At 51.3% G+C, this 17,650-nt stretch overlaps 1 protein-coding gene and 1 long non-coding RNA gene across 2 annotated transcripts in view; one reads left to right on the plus strand and one right to left on the minus strand.

Moving 5' to 3' along the window:
• The window catches only part of LOC310705410, a 222,745-nt gene extending 222,045 nt beyond the window's left edge, over positions 1–700 (minus strand). Inside the window, exon 1 of the long non-coding RNA XR_014525249.1 lies at positions 423–700. This is a non-coding gene — a long non-coding RNA (uncharacterized lncRNA). The remainder of the gene's footprint in view (positions 1–422) is intronic.
• Positions 1–10,916, plus strand: part of LOC310705377 (uncharacterized protein) — a 224,410-nt gene extending 213,494 nt beyond the window's left edge. The window contains exon 4 of the transcript XR_014525226.1: positions 10,779–10,916. The gene's annotated coding sequence lies outside the window, so the exon portion shown is untranslated. The remainder of the gene's footprint in view (positions 1–10,778) is intronic.
• Positions 10,917–17,650: the final 6,734 nt, after the last annotated feature.

Consider the following 17,650-nt stretch of genomic DNA (forward strand, 5'->3'; position numbering starts at 1 on the left):
GCTGTTAAGATCGCTGAGCACAATTCAAAGTTTTGGTGTTGACATTGAAAGCCCTAAAAGGCCTCAGCCCTGTATACCCACAGGAGCGTCTCCACCCCCGTTGTTCAGCCCAAACCCTGAGGTCCAGCTCCCTTCTGGCAGGTCCCTCACTGTGAGAGGTGAGCTTACAGGGAACCAGGCAGAGGGCCTTCTCGGTTGTGGCGCCCGCCCTGTGGAATGCCCTCCCACCAGATGTCAAGGAAATAAACAACTAACTGAAATCTGAAGGCAACCCTGTATCAGGATTTTTTTAATGTCTAATGTTTTACCATGTTTTATGTCCTGTAAGCCACCCAGAGTGACACAGACACACACACACACACACACGGCACCCCCAGTCCCCCCCCCCCAGGCAGCCCCTTGGGGTGGGGGAGCAGCCTCACCCTGAAGTTGACGGGGTCCATGTGGAGCTTGTCGCAGAGCAGTTCACGCAGCTCGGAAAAAGCCTCCTTGACCTCGTGCAAAGAGGGCTGGAGAGGTTCCTAATGAGAGGGAGGGCTGGAGAGGGTTCTCTATGTGACCGAAGAGCCTCTGGCACCAGGGGAAGACCACCAACAGGCTGCAGAGAAGGAAGGAAGGAAGGAAGGAAGGAAGGAAGGAAGGAAGGAAGGAAGGAAGGAAGGAAGGAAGGAAGGAAGGAAGGAAGGAAGGAGAAAGGGAGAGGCATGGCTGGTTATTATCCAGGTGGAAAGAGGAGCACCTGCCCAACCTGCCTAGAGAGGCAACCACCCCTGGACTTACTCACCAAGGGAATCCCCACCCAAGGCTGGCTGTGGGCTGGGAGCTTCTCTCGGCTGCTGGATAAAACCTTCTGGGCTGAGCTGGAGCTTCTTCCAGGGCTGGAGCCTTTTATACCCTGCGCCAAAGCTCCTCCTCCCAGATTTACAGAAGCCGTCCTGGTTTCTGATTTGATCTAAGAATGTCCTGCTTTTCCTGAAGACATGCCTATTTTCCCCTGAGAAATCCTGGAGGGTATGGAGTAATGCCACGCTTGTGCCACGGAGACAAGCAAGTATAAAGGCTTTAGAAGACGTCTGAAGGCAGCCCCAATGGAGAGGGTTGAAATCCTTTGCTGAAGGAGCCAGGCAGCTTTCTGGGCCAGCGAATGGCCTGAGGGCGCAAGGAAGGCGCTTGCTCTGCGCCCGAGGACACCTGGCTGGCAGTCAGAAGGACAAAAGCCACAGGGGGAGCGGCTGCTTCCAAGCCTGGGATGGAGAAAAAACCTCACCTCTTCTTCGTCTGGGAGACAGGGATTTCCATCCCGGCTCACATAGACATTATCGGACGGCTGCAGATCATGCCCTTTCTTTACCCACACAAGGTCCCTGCCCCCCATGTGCTTTTTTTGAGGGGAGATCGCATTCTGAAATTGCCTGAGAGCAGGGGGCCCCAAGTGACTTCCAAGCAAACGCAGGGAAAAATGAGATGTCACATTTGTTCTGGCACAGTTGACGGGATATGCTCTGAGCCACTGAATGCCTGTGACTGGGGGAGGGGAGAGCAAACATGGGAGGGGGGCTGGGGGGCTTCCGTTGGACATCTGGTTGCCGCCACAGAGACAAGCAACTATACAACTTTTAAAAGACACTTGAAGGCAGCCCTGTATAATGAAGTCCCAAAGGAGCGTCTCCACCCCCATCGCTCAGCCCAGACACTGAGGTCCTCCTCCTCCGGTGGTTCAGCTACAGGGTACCAGGCAAAGGGCCTTCTTGGCAGTGGCTCCCTCCCTGTGGAAAGATGTCAAATGTCAACCTGGGTGGCCTGAAAGACGGACTAGGCAGATTCATGGAGGAGAAGCTCTAATGGCTCCTAGTCTGGCTGGCTCTGCTCTCCCTCCACCATCAGAGACAGTGATGCTTCTGAATCCCACTTGCAGGAAACGGCGTCAAGGGAGAGGCTCTGGGGCTCCAATCCTGCTTGCCCATTGGGGTCCATAGTTGGCCATTGGGAGAAGAGGATCCTGGACTCGATGGGTCTCCTTTGTCCTGACCCAGAAGGCTCTGACTTTTCTCATTCCCAGTCTTAAGGAACCTTGGGAAATGGAGTTCTGTGAGGGAGCAGTAGGAATTTCCAACAGAACTTTCAGCAGACATTCTAGACCTTCAAGTCCCCAGAATTCTGCAATGGTTTGTTAAACTATTTCCATGCCAATAAAACTTGCTTGTGTGTATTTGCCCAGACTGATTCAGGTGACATTTCAAGGGGCGCAGAATCATCTGATAACGACCTGCCTGGGACCTTAACTTTTCTGGCTGCATGACTTTGGGTCACTTTAATAGTCAACATATCCTTCTTTGCTCCTGCCCCCTTTTGTACACCTGTTCTGCTTCAAAGCCCATATTCTGAGCGAAGCCCTTGCTCAGGTAACCAGAGGTCTTCCGGATGTGGTCTGACTCTGCTTCCCATCCTCACTGCCAGCTGACAGTCCATAGGCTCCCAATCCCTGCCCTTGTTTAACCTCCCTGTCTTCCTACCCCTGCCGCTTCCAACTCTCCCTCTGCTGTTCTCTCCCCAAGCTGTCAAACCTGAATGTGAGCTCCCTGGGGCAGAGTCCTGTCCGACATTCCAAGGGCCCTCAGTTGATACATGGTGAAGTAATAATCATCATCTGTAAGTGCACTTAATTATCCTCAGAAGACACACAATTGCATCTCTGTTTGCAATGCTTTCTTGGGCCCTGGCACAGATCAGGGCATGTGACCAGGATTGCCCAGGGCCACCCCTGTCATTGTGAGTGAGGTGGCTGCTTCAGGGGCAGATGCTGGGCTGGAGGACACAGGGGTAAGGCATCGTAGGACAAACACAGCCTGCCACCCCCAAGCTGGCTTGCTGCCTTCAGGTGCAGGAGAGAACATAGGCGCCGACTCCATGGGGCCTGAGGGGGCCCGAGCCCCCTCAAATATCCAGCAGAGCGCCACCGCCGCCCCTCCCCCAGCCCAAAATGCACAGGGTCGGGCTGCATGCCTCCTGCCCTCCCTCCCAAGCAAAAGCTCCACTCAATTTCCTTCGGAGCTGATTAATAGGCGCAGCATGCTCTCCCCTATTCGCTCACAAGGAGGAGGCGCCACTTTATCTGCATATTCATGAGCTTATTTATTATTCATGAGCTTTCGCGGGCTCCCCCAATGTTTTTTATAAGTCGGCACCCCTGGGAGAGAACATTGTCCCATCTCCAGCACTGAAGAAAGAAATTCAGCTTCCAGCTGAATCATGGGGGCTGCAGTTTGTTAAGTATTGTGGCCCTTTGAGGGGGTCAACTACCCTTCCCAGCAGTCTTTGGGGGAAATCATGTGCTTTCACTCTACATTGAGTACAGAGCCTGAGAAGATTTGGGTTTCCCCATCCTTGCTGAGGGTGGGGACAAAACCCATCACCCTCATGCCCTGGCTGACCACCATCAGTGACAGAGCACTGGGCTAAATGGAGCTTGGTCCAATCTGACGGGGCACTTTCAAATTTCCCAGGAACTCGCCCTAAAGCCCTACCAGAGGTATCTATTTCTCTGTGATGGGAGTTACCTGTGAGTAAGACCCATCAAATTCAAGAAGACACCCCTCTAGCTAGACACGCCGAGAACTGCGCTGTTACTTGTTGCCCTTAAATCCCATTTTTATTGGCCATGATTAACTTGACTGCCCAGGAGGACTCCCTGAGTGAGTGCTTGAGGGCCCTGCTCCTTTTTGCCACTTACCACCTGGCCCGGGGCGGGGCCTGACAGGCCTCACTAGGACAGTTGTGATTGCCGGAGAGGCACAGAGTGTTTTTAAAATGTTTTTAAAAAAATTCTTTGGATTTTTGGTATGTGGGGGGTGGGGGTGGGATGGATGTTTGGTTGGGCTTGGGGAATTATTATTTTTAATTTGATGTTTTTGTAATTTTTACATATTTTTTATTTGTTTGTATTGTTTTATTGGTTTTGTTTGTTTGTTTAAGGTGTTATTTTGTTTTTAGGGGGAGGGGTCAGGGCTGCCGGGGAGTGGGCCCCAGCCCACAAAATGGCTGGGGCATGTTCCACAGGGGGGGATGCACTGGGGCAACCGATCTCAGTGATCACGGGTAGGAGGAGGAGTTACGCTAAGACCAGACCATGTCATTACAGAGGGGGCAGGTTTAGTCGTTGTCTGAGGACTATTCCTGCCTCCGGGTCTGGTCCTGACCGGATGGATACTAGAATCAGCAAGGGATACCCACATGACCTGAAGGTGCTGCTGTGCAATGCCAGGTCAATGATTCATAAGACCACTGCCATCCATGATGTGATCATGGATGGAGGACTTGACCTGGCATGTGTGACAGAGACCTGGTTGGAGGAAGCAGATGGGCCTGTTCTTGCCGCTGCTTGTCCACCAGGTTTCTCTTACGCACAGCAACCCAGGTCATGTGGGCGGGGAGGGGAGGTTGCTGTGATTAGTTTGCACCAGGCGTCCTATTGGGAAGACCCAGTTTTCTGAGTGCATGTTCTGGAAGTTGGGCAATAGGGGCAGTACAGGATTCCTTTTGGTGTACCGACCTCCCCACTGCACCAAGGATTCCCTGCCCGAGCTGCTTCAGGTTGTGGCGGATGTTCTCCTGGAGACACCTAGCTTGGTCGTCCTAGGGGATTTTAACATCCATGCCGACACGACCTTACAAGGGGCCGCTTGGGACTTCGTGGAAAGCATGGCCTCCATGGGGCTGTCCCTGAATAAGTCTGGCCCAACCCATAGCTGCGGACATGCCATGGACCTGGTGTTTACCTCTATGGATGTTGGTGATCTGACACTAAGTAAAAGCGAAACGAAAGAAGTGCCATGGTCAGATCACTTCCTGGGGCAACTGGACTTCTCTGTGACCCTTCCCCTCTGTAGGGAGGTGGGACCAATTCGGATGGTCCGCCCCCGCCACTTAATGGATCCAAATGGTTTCCAGAGAGTGGTAGGGGATGCTTTATCCCATGTTGATGGCCTTTCAGCTGATTCCCTGGTGGCCCGCTGGAATGTGGAGTTAACCAGGGCTATTGACTGTTTGGCTCCGAAGCGCCCTCTCCGATTGCATGGAGCCCGGACAGCCCCGTGGTTTTCCACGGATCTGAGGGCAATGAAACAATCGTTGAGACGGCTAGAGCGCCGGTGGCAGATAACTCATTCAGAATCTGACCGGACACAGGTTAGAGCTCAACGGCGAGCCTACCAAGTGGCGATAGCGACGGCGAAGAAGACTTTCTTCACCGCCTCTATTGCATCTGCAGAAAACAGCAGCAGGAGACTTTTTCAGGTGGTTCACAATTTAGCAGAACCACCTGCAACATCGGGGCCCAGTACGGGCCACATGTTCTCCTGCAATGATTTTGCAAAGTTTTTTGCAGATAAAATCGCTCAGATTCGGGAAGAAGTAGACTCCACCGTGGGAGCACGGCCGGGGCGGGAGAGTGCTAGAGTTCTGTCTAGTCAAGTTGAGTGGGATCAATTCCAATCTGTTACCTCCGAGGATGTGGACAGGCTGCTTGGACGAGTGAAACCAACCACCTGTCTCCTGGATCCTTGCCCATCCTGGCTTATAAAAGCTAGCCGGGAAGGGCTGGGCGATGGGCTTCGTGGGGTGGTGAATGCTTCCCTCTGTGAGGGAGCCTTCCCAGACCCGCTGAAAGAGGCGGTTATTAAACCGCTTCTTAAAAAACCATCTTTAGATGCGGCCACGATGGCCAACTATCGCCCAGTCTCAAATCTTCCATTCCTGGGCAAGGTGACTGAGCAAGCGGTTGCCGAACAACTCCAGGCACGCCTGGAAGAAGTGGACCATTTGGATCCCTTCCAGTCGGGATTCAGGCCTCATCATGGGACTGAAACTGCCTTGGTCGCACTGGTTGATGATCTCTGGCGGGCTAGGGACAAAGGTGAGAGCTGTTTCCTAGTTCTGCTGGATCTCTCAGCGGCCTTTGACACCATCGACCATAACATCCTTCTGGACCGTCTAGAGGGGCTGGGAGCTGGGGGCACTGTCATACAGTGGTTCCACTCCTTCCTCCTGGGCCGTGTCCAGAAAGTGGTGGGGGGGATGAGTGTTCAGATCCCTGGGCTCTCACTTGTGGGGTGCCTCAGGATTCTGTCCTCTCCCCCATGCTTTTCACCATTTATATGCGGCCGCTGGGAGAGATCATCAGGACGTTTGGGCTGGGTGTTCATCAGTATGCGGATGATACCCAGCTCTACCTCTCTTTTAAATCAGAACCAGTGAAGGCGGTGAAGGTCCTGCGTGAGTGTCTGGAGGCGGTTGGAAGATGGATGGCGGCTAACAGATTGAGGTTGACTCCTGACAAGACAGAAGTACTGTTTTTGGGGGACAGGAGGCGGGCAGGTGTGGAGGATTCCCTGGTCCTGAATGGGGTAACTGTGCCCCTGAAGGACCAGGTGCGCAGCCTGGGAGTCATTTTGGACTCACAGCTGTCCAGGGAGGCACAGGTTAAATCCGTGTCCAGGGCAGCTGTTTACCAGCTCCACCTGGTACGCAGACCCTATCTGCCTGCGGACTGTCTCGCTAGAGTGGTGCATGCTCTGGTTATCTCCCGCTTGGACTACTGCAATGTGCTCTACGTGGGGCTACCTTTGAAGGTGACTCGGAAACTACAACTAATCCAGAATGCGGCCGCTAGACTGGTGACTGGGGGCGGCCACCGAGACCACATAACACCGGTCTTGAAAGACCTACATTGGCTCCTAGTACATTTCCGAGCACAATTCAAAGTGTTGGTGCTGACCTTTAAAGCCCCAAATGGCCTCAGTCCAATATACCTGAAGGAGCGTCTCCACCCGCATCATTATGCCCAGACGCTGAGGTGTCAAACGCCGCTGAGAGATCCAGCAGAACTAGGAAACAGCTCTCACCTTTGTCCCTAGCCCGCCGGAGATCATCAACCAGTGCGACCAAGGCGACTTCTAAGGCTCTGTACTCAACATACAGTGAAAGCATATGATTTCCCCCAAAGACTTCTGGGAAGTGTAATTTACCCCCTCAAAGAGCCAGAATACTTAACAAACTGCAGCTCCCGTGATTCAGCTGGAAGCCCAATCTCTTTCTTCAGTGCTGGAGATGGGACAATGTTCTCTCCTGCACCTGAAGGCAGCAAGCCAGCTTGGGGGTGGCAGGCTGTGTTTGTCCTACGATGCCTCACCCCTGTGTCCTCCAGCCCAGCATCTGCCCCTGAAGCAGCCACCTCACTCCCAATGACAGGGGTGGCCCTGGGCAATCCTGGCCACACGCCCTGATCTGTGCCAGGGCCCAAGAAAACATTGCAAACAGAGATGCAATTGTGTGTCTTCTGAGGATAATTAAGTGGGCCCATCACCTCCTGGCAAATAGATGGGGAAGAAATGGAGGCAGTGAGAGATTTTACTTTCTTGGGCTCCATGATCAGTGCAGATGCTGACAGCAGTCACGAAATTAAAAGACGCCTGCTCCTTGGGAGAAAGGCGATGGCAAACCTAGACAACATCTTAAAAAGCAGAGACATCACCTTGCCAACAAAGGTCCGTATAGTAAAAGCCATGGTTTTCCCAGTAGTGATGTATGGAAGTGAGAGCTGGACCATAAAGAAGGCTGATCGCCGAAGAATTGATGCTTTTGAATTCTGGTGCTGGAGGAGACTCTTGAGAGTCCCATGGACTGCAAGAAGATCAAACGTATCCATTCTTAAGGAAATCAGCCCTGAGTGCTCCCTGGAAGGACAGGTCCTGAAGCTGAGGCTCCAATACTTTGGCCACCTCATGAGAAGAGAAGACTCCCTGGAAAAGACCCTGATGTTGGGAAAGATGGAGGGCACAAGGAGAAGGGGACGACAGAGAATGAGATGGTTGGATGGTGTTCTTGAAGCTACTAGCATGAGTTTGATCAAACTGCGGGAGGCAGTGGAGGACAGAAGTGCCTGGCGTGCTCTGGTCCATGGGGTCACGAAGAGTCGGACACGACTAAACGACTAAACAACAACAACAACAACAAAGATGATGATTATAATTTCAGCATTTATCAATTGAGGGCCCTTGAAATGTCGGACAGGACTCTGCCCCAGGGAGCTAACATTCAGGTTTGACAGCGTGGGGAGAGAACAGCAGAGGGAGAGTTGGAAGCGGCAGGGGTCGGAAGACAGGGAGGTTAAACAAGGGCAGGGATTGAGAGCCTATGGACTGTCAGCTGGCAGTGGGGATGGGAAGCAGAGTCAGACCACATTCGGAAGACCTCTGGTTCCCCATCCCTGAGCAAGAGCTTCGTTCAAAATATGGGCTTTGAAGCAGAACAGGTGTACAAAAGGGGGTAGGAGCGAAGAAAGAATTGAGGACTTCTAATGTGATCCAAAGTAGGGGACGCGGGTGGTGCTGTGGGTAAAACCTCAGTGCCTAGGACTTGCCGATCGCATGGTCGGCGGTTCGAATCCCCGCGGCGGGGTGAGCTCCCGTCGTTTGGTCCCAACTCCTGCCCACCTAGCAGTTCGAAACCACCCCTAAGTGCAAGTAGATAAATAGGTACCGCTTTATAGCGGGAAGGTAAACGACGTTTCCATGCGCTGCGCTGGTGCAGGCTCACCAGAGCAGCTTCGTCACGCTGGCCACGTGACCCGGAAGTGTCTCCGGACAGCGCTGGCCCCGGCCTCTTAAGCGAGATGAGCACGCAACCCCAGAGTCAGTCTGGCCTGTACGGGCAGGGGTACCTTTAATGTGATCCAAAGTCATACAACCAGAAAAGTTGAGGTCACAAGCAGGTGTTTCTCAGGAGAAAGATGATTCTGCGCCCCTTGAAATGTCCCCTGAATCAGTCAAGGCAAATACACACATGGGATTCAGAAACATCGCTGCCTCTGATGGTGGAGGGAGAGCAGAGCCAGCCAGACTAGGAGCCATTCGAGCTTCTCCTCCATGAATGCGTCTAGTCCGTCTTTCAGGCCCCCCAGGTTGACATCTGATGTCTTTCCACAGGGAGGGAGCCACTGCTAAGAAGGCCCTTTGCCTGGTAATAATAATAATAATAATTTATTATTTATACCCCGCCCATCTGGCTGGGCCTCCCCAGCCACTCTGGGCAGCTTCCATAAAACCAAAAATACAGTAAAATCACACGTTAAAAACTTCCCTGAACAGGACTGCCTTAAGATGTCTTCTGAATGTCAGGTAGTTGTTTATCGCTTTGACATCTGCTGGAAGGGCGTTCCACAGGGCAGGCGCCACTACCGAGAAGGCCCTCTGCCTGGTTCCCTGTAGCTTTGCTTCTCGCAATGAGGGAACCGCCAGAAGGCCCTCGGCGCTGGACCTCAGCGCTGGTACCCTGTAGCTGAATCACCGGAAGAGGAACTCAATGTCCAGGCCAAGCGATGGGGGTGGAGACGCTCCTTTGGGGCTGCCTTCAGATGTCTTCCAAAGCCTTTATACTTGCTTGTCTCCGTGGCACAGGGGTGGCATTACTCCATACCCTCCAGGATTTCTCAGAGGAAAACAGGGATGTCTTAAGGAAAATCACAGCATTCTTTGATCAAATCAGAAACCAGAAATGCTTCTGTAAACCCAGGAGGAGGAGCTTTGGCGCAGGGTATAAAAGTCTTCAGCCCTGGAAGGAGCTCTAGCTCAACTCAGAAGGTTTTCTCCAGCAGCCGAGAAAAGCTCCCAGCCCACAGCCAGCCATCATGGCAAGCATTACGGCTGAAGAGAAGCAGCTCATCAACACTTGGGGGAGCAAAGTGGACGTGGCCGTCTTTGGTGGGGAGACCCTTGTCCGGTAAGTCCCGGGGTGGTTGCCTCTCTAAGCAGGTTGGGCAGGAACTCCTCTTTCCACCTGGATAATAACCATCCATGCCTCTCTTTGTATCCTTCCTTCCTTCCTTCCTTCCTTCCTTCCTTCCTTCCTTCCTTCCTTCTCTTCAGCCTGCTGGTGGTCTACCCCAGGAGCCAGCGTTTCTTCTCTAACTTGGGGGACGCCTCCAGCCCTCCCCTCTCATTAGGATCCTCTCCATCCCTCTTTGCACAAGGTCAAGGAGGCTTTTCCCGAGCTGCGTGAACTGCTCTGCGACAAGCTCCACGTGGACCCCCTCAACGTCAGGGTGAGGCTGCTCCCCCGCCCCAAGGGGTTGCCTGGGGTGGGGGGACTGGGGAGTGCCGTGTGTGTGTGTGTGTGTGTGTCACTCCGGGTGGCATACAGGACATAAAACATTGAAAGACATTAGACATTTCCTGATACAAGGTTGCATTCAGATTTCAGTTGTTCATTTCCTTGACATCTGGTGGGAGGGTGTTCCACGGCACGGGTGCCACAACCGAGAAGGCCCTCTGCCTGCTTCTCTGTAACCTCACCTCTCACAGGGAGGGAACCACCAAAAGGGTCGCTTTCAAAGGTAGCCCCACATAGAGTGCATTGCAGTAGTCCAAGCGGGAGATAACCAGAGCATGCACCACTTTGGCGAGACAAGCTGGGGGTGGGGTCTCATCCTGTGGACCAGATGGAGCTGGGAGACAGCTGCCCTGGACACAGAAATGACCTGTGCCTCCATGGACAGATGTGAGTCCAAAATGACTCCCAGGCTGTGCCCCTGATCCTTCAGGGGCACAGTTACCCCGTTTAGGACCAGGGAGTCCCCCACACCGGCCTGCCTCCTGTCCCCCCAAAACAGTACTTCTGTCTTGTCAGGATTCAGCCTCAATCTGTTGAATTTGCTGTGGGATCTGTTGTGGGGAGAGGGTGACCCACACATGGGCCCCTGGCAGAAGGAGTCTTTTCTCTTCCAGCTCCTGGGCAACATCCTCATCATCACCCACCCCCACCCCCTTTGGACAGGAATTCACCCCTGCTTACCAGCATGCCTTCCACAAGCTTTCCAGGGTGGTGGCTCGTGCGCTGGCCTGCCGGTCCCACTGAGACACCCCCAGGGAGAAGCGGCCTCCTCCTGCTGGTCTCACCTTCCAGCCCCCATGTGACCCTTGACCCTCTAATAAATCCTCCCTCTGCAATCTGACCTGGCTTCCTGTGTCTTCTTCTCTGGGACAGAGGGAGGGGACAGGCCTGGGGGTGGGGGGTTAGTTGGGGGGGCTGGGAAAGGGGGGGTCTTCTCTGTCACTCAAGAGGAACCATTGAGCACCACTGGGGGGGTTTCAGGACTCTGTGGCACTTTGCCCCCCTTCCTGAAGCTGGAGTGCTTTTCGGAGCCAGGGACACCTGCTGTGTCCCCAAATCCTTCATCCTCAAAATTCCTGGCAAGGTCCCGTCCCCCCCGATGCTCCCAGGCCCCCCCTGGTCTCATTGGTTGTCTCCCCACCCATTTCTTGGTATTTGCCCCTGGTCTGTTGCCCTCTCTGTTCTTCCTACTCTGGAGAAGTTGGGGGTGAGAGACTCAGAGGGGGATGCGGACCCTTCCCCTGCTCTGGATTCCATCCCTCTGAATAAGGGTTGGGGGTACCAACAGGGGCCACCCAGGGAGACCCCCAAGGGCCAGTCTCCCCCCGCAATGCCCCTCCCTGCCTCTTTCCAGATGGGTGTCGGGGACGGAGCTGCCTCTTAATCGGCAGAGAGAGGGGGGAATTCATTTCGTTTTATCCATTTATTTGTTCATTAAATCTGGGGGTTCACAGGATGAAATTACGATATAAAAACACAAAACACACAATCAAATAAAAACAAAGACAACCCAATAAACACCCCCGCCAACATATTTCACACCCATAATAACATCAAACAAAGCGATCCAAAATAAAACGCCAGAGGGGCAGCGAACCCAGCAAGTCGCCCTTTGGGGGTCCCATGCGGAGGTCTATGGGGGGAAAGGGGCTCCCCTAACCTTCCGAGGGTATCGAAAGGGCACGACCCGCGCTCGCCCGGTAATTTATTATGGGGGGGTTGTGAGCCGGGATGGAAAACCCTGTCTCCCAGACGAAGCAGAGGCGAGGTTCTCCCCCAGTCCCAGGCTTGGAAGCAGCCGCTCCCCCTGTGGCTTTTGTCCTTCTGACTGCCAGCCAGGTGTCCTCGGGCGCAGAGCAAGCGCCTTCCTGGCGCCCTCAGGCCATTCGCTGGCCCAGAAAGCTGCCTGGCTCCTTCAGCAAAGGATTGCAAGCTGTCCCCGAACAGCCCTGGCCAACTCCCGTGGGGAGGGCGGGGAACAGCTTTGAATGGGGACACAATTGGCAAGCGAAGAGTCACACGCCCCCCTCAAAGGGATCCTGATTTCTGCGGCAGGAGAAGAGCATCTGTGTGGAAAGAGGCTGATTTCTGCTTTGCTTGAACGGGGCAAGGAGGGGAGGGAATGTTTTAAGTTATGGGGCTTTTTCGGGATCTGCGTCATCTCCCTTCCCCTGAAGCAAGGAATGCAAAGATTTCGGGAGGAGCGGACTTTAAATTTGCCTCTTTGCGATGGATTAGTTTTAGAACTAAGGACTTTGCCTGAAAGAAGATGGAGAGCAACAACCTTGAGGGACTTTTGAGGGATTTTGACACACACACCCCCCCTTGGGAATTCCTCCTGAGAAATAAAAGCAGTAAAGAAGAAAAGAGGGGTGACAACTGGATCGACTGTTTGCTAAGCAGGAAGATTTATGAGTTTAGGGGGGAGGAAGGAGAGGAGACCAGGATTTTGTGGAGATTACCTCAGCCCACCTCCTTGGAGCCTGAAGGTGGAAATAAGAGCAGCGAAAGGGACAGGAGGGACCACATTGTGCAGCATCTTGACGGCTTCTGAGACGCAAAAGAAGAGAAATGGATTCTGCATATTTCTTAATGAGCTGGTTGTATGTAGAATTGAGGATTAAATTTGGTGGAATGTGAAGGGTGGGTGGCGCTGGGAGATTGGCAGTGTTTGCAGTGGGGCTGTATATTATATATTTATACAAACAACCCCTAGGGGTTTCATGTTCACCCTCTGCAGTCCGCGCTAGTGAGGCTGAGTTGCTGGTTATGGGGGTCAGAGGTCGGACAGCCATGTCCAAGGCCAGGTAAGGGAGGAAGGTGTGAATGTTGTCTGGGAGGAAGCAGGGCCTAAGAAAGCATTGCAAACAGAGTTTCAAAGGCTTGGCTCTTGAGGATAATTGAGCCCACTGAGGATAATTAAGGCTACTTTCAGATATTATTATTATTATTATTATTATTATGGGTTTAACAATTGAGGGTTCTTGGAAAGTAGGGCAGGAATCTGCCCCAGGGAGCTTGCATTCAGGTTTCACAGCATGGGGAGAGAAAAGCAGAGGGAGAGTCGGAAGCGAGAGGCCCCGGCAGCAGTTTATTTTCTCTGGTAAAATTCCAAAACAAGCAAACTTCAAACCTAAGAAAACAACTCTGGTCGGCCCTCACGCATGTTCACTTCATCAGCCTGAAGGTGGAAATAAGAGCAGCGAAAGGGACAGGAGGGACCACATTGTGTAGCATCTTGACGGCTTCTGAGACTTTCAGACAGAAAAGAAGAGAAAAGGATTGCGCATATTTCTTAATGAGCTGGTTGTATGTAGATAGATAGATAGATAGATAGATAGATAGATAGATAGATAGATTCTTTATTGTCATTATACTAGTGCAACATTGCACAAGTGCAACGAAATTGGATGCCATCCCTTAAAAACAACAAAAGCAAAACAACAACAACAACAACAACCAAACAAACCACCTTCCAACCACACCCACACCCACACCCATCAAACTCCCAGGTCTCACTATCGAGTTACAGCATTCAGAAAGGCCACAGCTCTTGGATAGAAACTGTTTTTCAGTCTATTTGTCCTTGACTTGATGTTTCTATACCTCCTGCCAGAAGGCAGTAGTGCAAACAGACTGTATCCCGGGTGAGACGGATCCTGCAGGATGTTGTTTGCTTTCCTAAGGCAACGGGAACCGTACAGTTCTTCCAAAGGTGGGAGAGGGTGACCAATAATCCTTTGGGCTGTGGTTATGACCTTCTGGAGCACCTTCCTCTCCCTATCTGTACAACTGGAGAACCAAGCACAAATACAGTATGTAAGTATGCTCTCTATGGAGCCTCGGTAGAAGGACACCAGCAGTCTCTCACTCAGATTGTTCTTTTTTAAAAGTCTGAGGAAATAAATTCTCTGCTGGGCCTTCTTCACCAGAGCAGTGGTATTTGCGCTCCAAGTCATGCCCTGATCCATAGTCACTCCCAAAAACCTGAATTCCGCCACCCTCTCCACCCGTTCCCCGTTGATATACAAGGGCTGAATGTCCGCCTTTAAAATTGAGGATTAAATTTGGTGAAATGTGAAGGGTGGGTGGCGCTGGGAGATTGGCAGTGTTTGCAGTGGGGCTGTATATTATATATTTATACAAAAAAAACAACAACCAAGGTGTTTCATCTTCTGTCAGGAGCTCGTTCTACACTCAAGTAGGACCCTGGCAGAGACACATGTCTGACTGGCATGTTCTATCCCTCCTGGTTGATCGTTTGGGAGCTTCATTAGCTTTCTTCAGCCCAAACATAACAGTGACCGATGCCAACTGACCATCGGCACACTTAGGGCTCTGCAGAGTCTTCGCAGCTTGTGTAACAGAGCTCAGCAACTCAGCATTTTGGCTAATCTACTTTATTTACATATAAACAGACAGGGAGCACTGCAACATGGCTCCCTCTCTCTCTAGCATCAGACAGCAAAGAGAAAAAGAACAATAGTCCCACTTCACAGAACACAGTAACACAAACATCCTGTCTCCGTCACTTCCCACCCTGTGGAGTCAAAACATACACCGTCATGCGATAGACAAAAATCCCATGACTAGTGAGGCTGAGTTGTTAGTTACTGGGGCCAGAGGTCAAACAGCCATGTTCAAGGCAAAATAAAACCTAAAGTAGGTATTCAAAGCAATGTAATTAAAAGGGAACTAAAATATTGCTACGTGCCACCCCAGTCTCCAGGCGGAGTATGACTCCAAGGGTTTCTGCTCTGCGGTGTTTTGTTGACCTCCCTTAGGAATGTTTCATTAAAGATAATTGTTTAAGATCATTGTTTTGCTAAATGTCCTCTGTATACTTGACATTCCTTTGCTATGTCTTATTCTAAAATATTGTTTTGAGTTTCAGGTGGGTGGCTTAGCCAGTGTGATTATGGAGAGAGTCCCTTCTGATTCCCATGTTTCCTGTGTGGGTCTGATTAGTTTATTACAAGTTCAGCCATTATTTATCAAAGGAATCTTCTGTCCATGGTTTGTAAGCCAAACCAGGGAGGCTTGAATTTCTGCAAAAACCCCAAGTCTATGGAGGTGGAATAAAATTGGACGAAAGTGTGTAAAAAAAATATCTGGACGGGAAATCATTGCTGCACACTTGAAACAGTCCAGTCTAAATTCTTAAGACAGATTCTAGCCATTCCACCATGCGCACCAAATGCGGCCCTACGGCTGGAGACTGGCCTCCTCTCTGTCGAAACCCGAACATTCAGCTATTGGCTTCGCTTAAATTTAAACCCATCTGGACTACTACCTCTAGTAGCACGAGATGCTCACAGAAGTCGGTGGTCCAAAGTAGTGTATCAAAAACTACTTACATGTGGCCTCCAAGCACAGCATCTCCTGAAAATGGGTCTCCCCAAGGCAAAAACCATTATTGACCAGCGCATGAAGGATATTGAGCAGCAGAATAATCTGGCCTATGTTAAGAAATTTAGTGCTTGGTACGCCTATCTGCCCCCCTCCCACTTTGATTTTCGGGCACCTCATTTGTCTACTTTAACCATTCCAAAACTCAGACGGGCCTTTACACTGGCCAGACTAAATATGTTACCCTCGGCTGTTCTTGAAGGTAGATGTCAAAAAAATTCCTTTGAGAACTGGCTCTGCCCCTGTGGAGCTGGCTACGTAGAGACTGTGTCACACGTTCTCTTGTCTTGCTCCCTATATAAAGATCTCAGGGACGAGACCATCACGCCGCTCCTATCTGCCATCCTGAGCCGCTCTTGTGAAGCCAAATTGTTCTCACTCCTAGCCGACCAGAACAGCTCGACAACAGAGAAGGTTGCCAGATTTATCGAGAGAGCAATGAGACTGAGAGCTGCTATCTGAGTGACATCAGTGTCGTCACCCGGATTCCTTGCCTAGGATCTTATTATTACTATCATTATGTTTTTTATTATCATTTCATTACCTCTGCCAAGTTTTAAATACTGAGATTATTAATTTATCTGCATCTGGTTATTATCTTTCTCCCTGTCCTGACCCCCCCCCGAGGTTATTTTTATATTTTAATCTTTCAATTTGGCTGGTCTAGTTACTTAACCGACCTGGAACAATCTACCAGAGAAAAGGCCGCCGCCCATGGGACAGAGGGTCATGGATGAATGATAATCCAGCTTCTATCTAGGGTTTTAATAGGTCATAAGATTTTATGGTAATGATATTTGTAATGTATTTTTGTCATTGTTTGTCCTTTGATGCCATGGCCTGTCAGCTACGCAAATAAAGTCTATTTCCTTCCTTTCCTTTCCCCCTGTGGCTTTTGTCCTTCTGACTGCCAGCCAGGTGTCCTCGGGCGCAGAGCAAGTGCCTTCCTTGCGCCCTCAGGCCATTCGCTGGCCCAGAAAGCTGCCTGGCTCCTTCAGCAAAGGATTTCAACCCTCGCTGGGTCCAGGAATGAGAAGGGACTCGCTCCAGCATCCTACTGGCTAAGCCACCCACCCCAAACTCAAAAGAGTATTTCAGAATAAGATATTACATTCACAGCGGAAGAAGACGACCTTTCCGTGGACCTTGGGCACAGTGGCTACCAGGCTCCTTTAAACCAGCCCATAGCACACTGTCAAATGCCACATGGGGGGAAAGCGGGACCCCATCTTCTGGGGCCGCACTCCTGCGTGAATCACCTGACCCACACAAGGTCCCTGGCCCCCCAATGTGCTTTGTTCGAGGGGAGATCGCATTCCAACATCGCCTGAGAGCAGGGGCCCCCAAATGACTGCCATGCTCACGCAGGGAAAAATGAGGTGTCCCGTTTGTTCTTGCACAGTTGAGGGGATATGCTCTGAGCCACTGAGTGCCTGTGACTGGGGGAGCGGAGAGCAAAGCACGGGAGGGGGAGGGGGAGGGGGGCTTCCGTTGGACATCTGGTTGGCCAGTAGGAGGAATGGGAGCCCAGCTCTCCTCATTTGTTTATTTCCTTCATTCATGTGTATTTATAAAAACATTTCATATTTATTTATAAAAATATTTGTACACCACTGTGTCATACAAAACTATATCCAAGAGATTTACATCAGTAAAGACATAATACCTGTTTAACCTTTGAAAAGGTGAACAGACATTGATTAGCCATTTGCAATAGGATGCATTCTTTATTGCCTGCACTGTCCGGGAGGAATAGAAATGTTTTCAGCAGGCAACTAAAGCTTTGCATAGAAGGCACCCCCTGAATCTCCAGTGGCAGAGAGTTCCACTGGCCTGAGGACACGAAAGGTTCAGTTTCTCTCTGTTGTCAAATGAGTCTCGCCAACAACCAGCGATGCTCCTGCAGACTGAGTTATGCTCCTTTAATTCCAATGCTCGCTTGGCGAAAGTATATTTTTGCTGTGTCAGAATTGCTGCTGCTTGGGTGATCTGCAGCAGAGTCATTTTCACCTCCTCCTGAGCAACAGGTCGGCCTCTTGCAGTGGAGCTATCAGGGGGAGCCAGGCCTGACTCAGCA

Source organism: Podarcis liolepis, assembly GCF_965112155.1.
Source record: "Podarcis liolepis genome assembly, chromosome: 4".
Classification (NCBI taxonomy): Eukaryota; Metazoa; Chordata; class Lepidosauria; order Squamata; family Lacertidae; genus Podarcis; species Podarcis liolepis.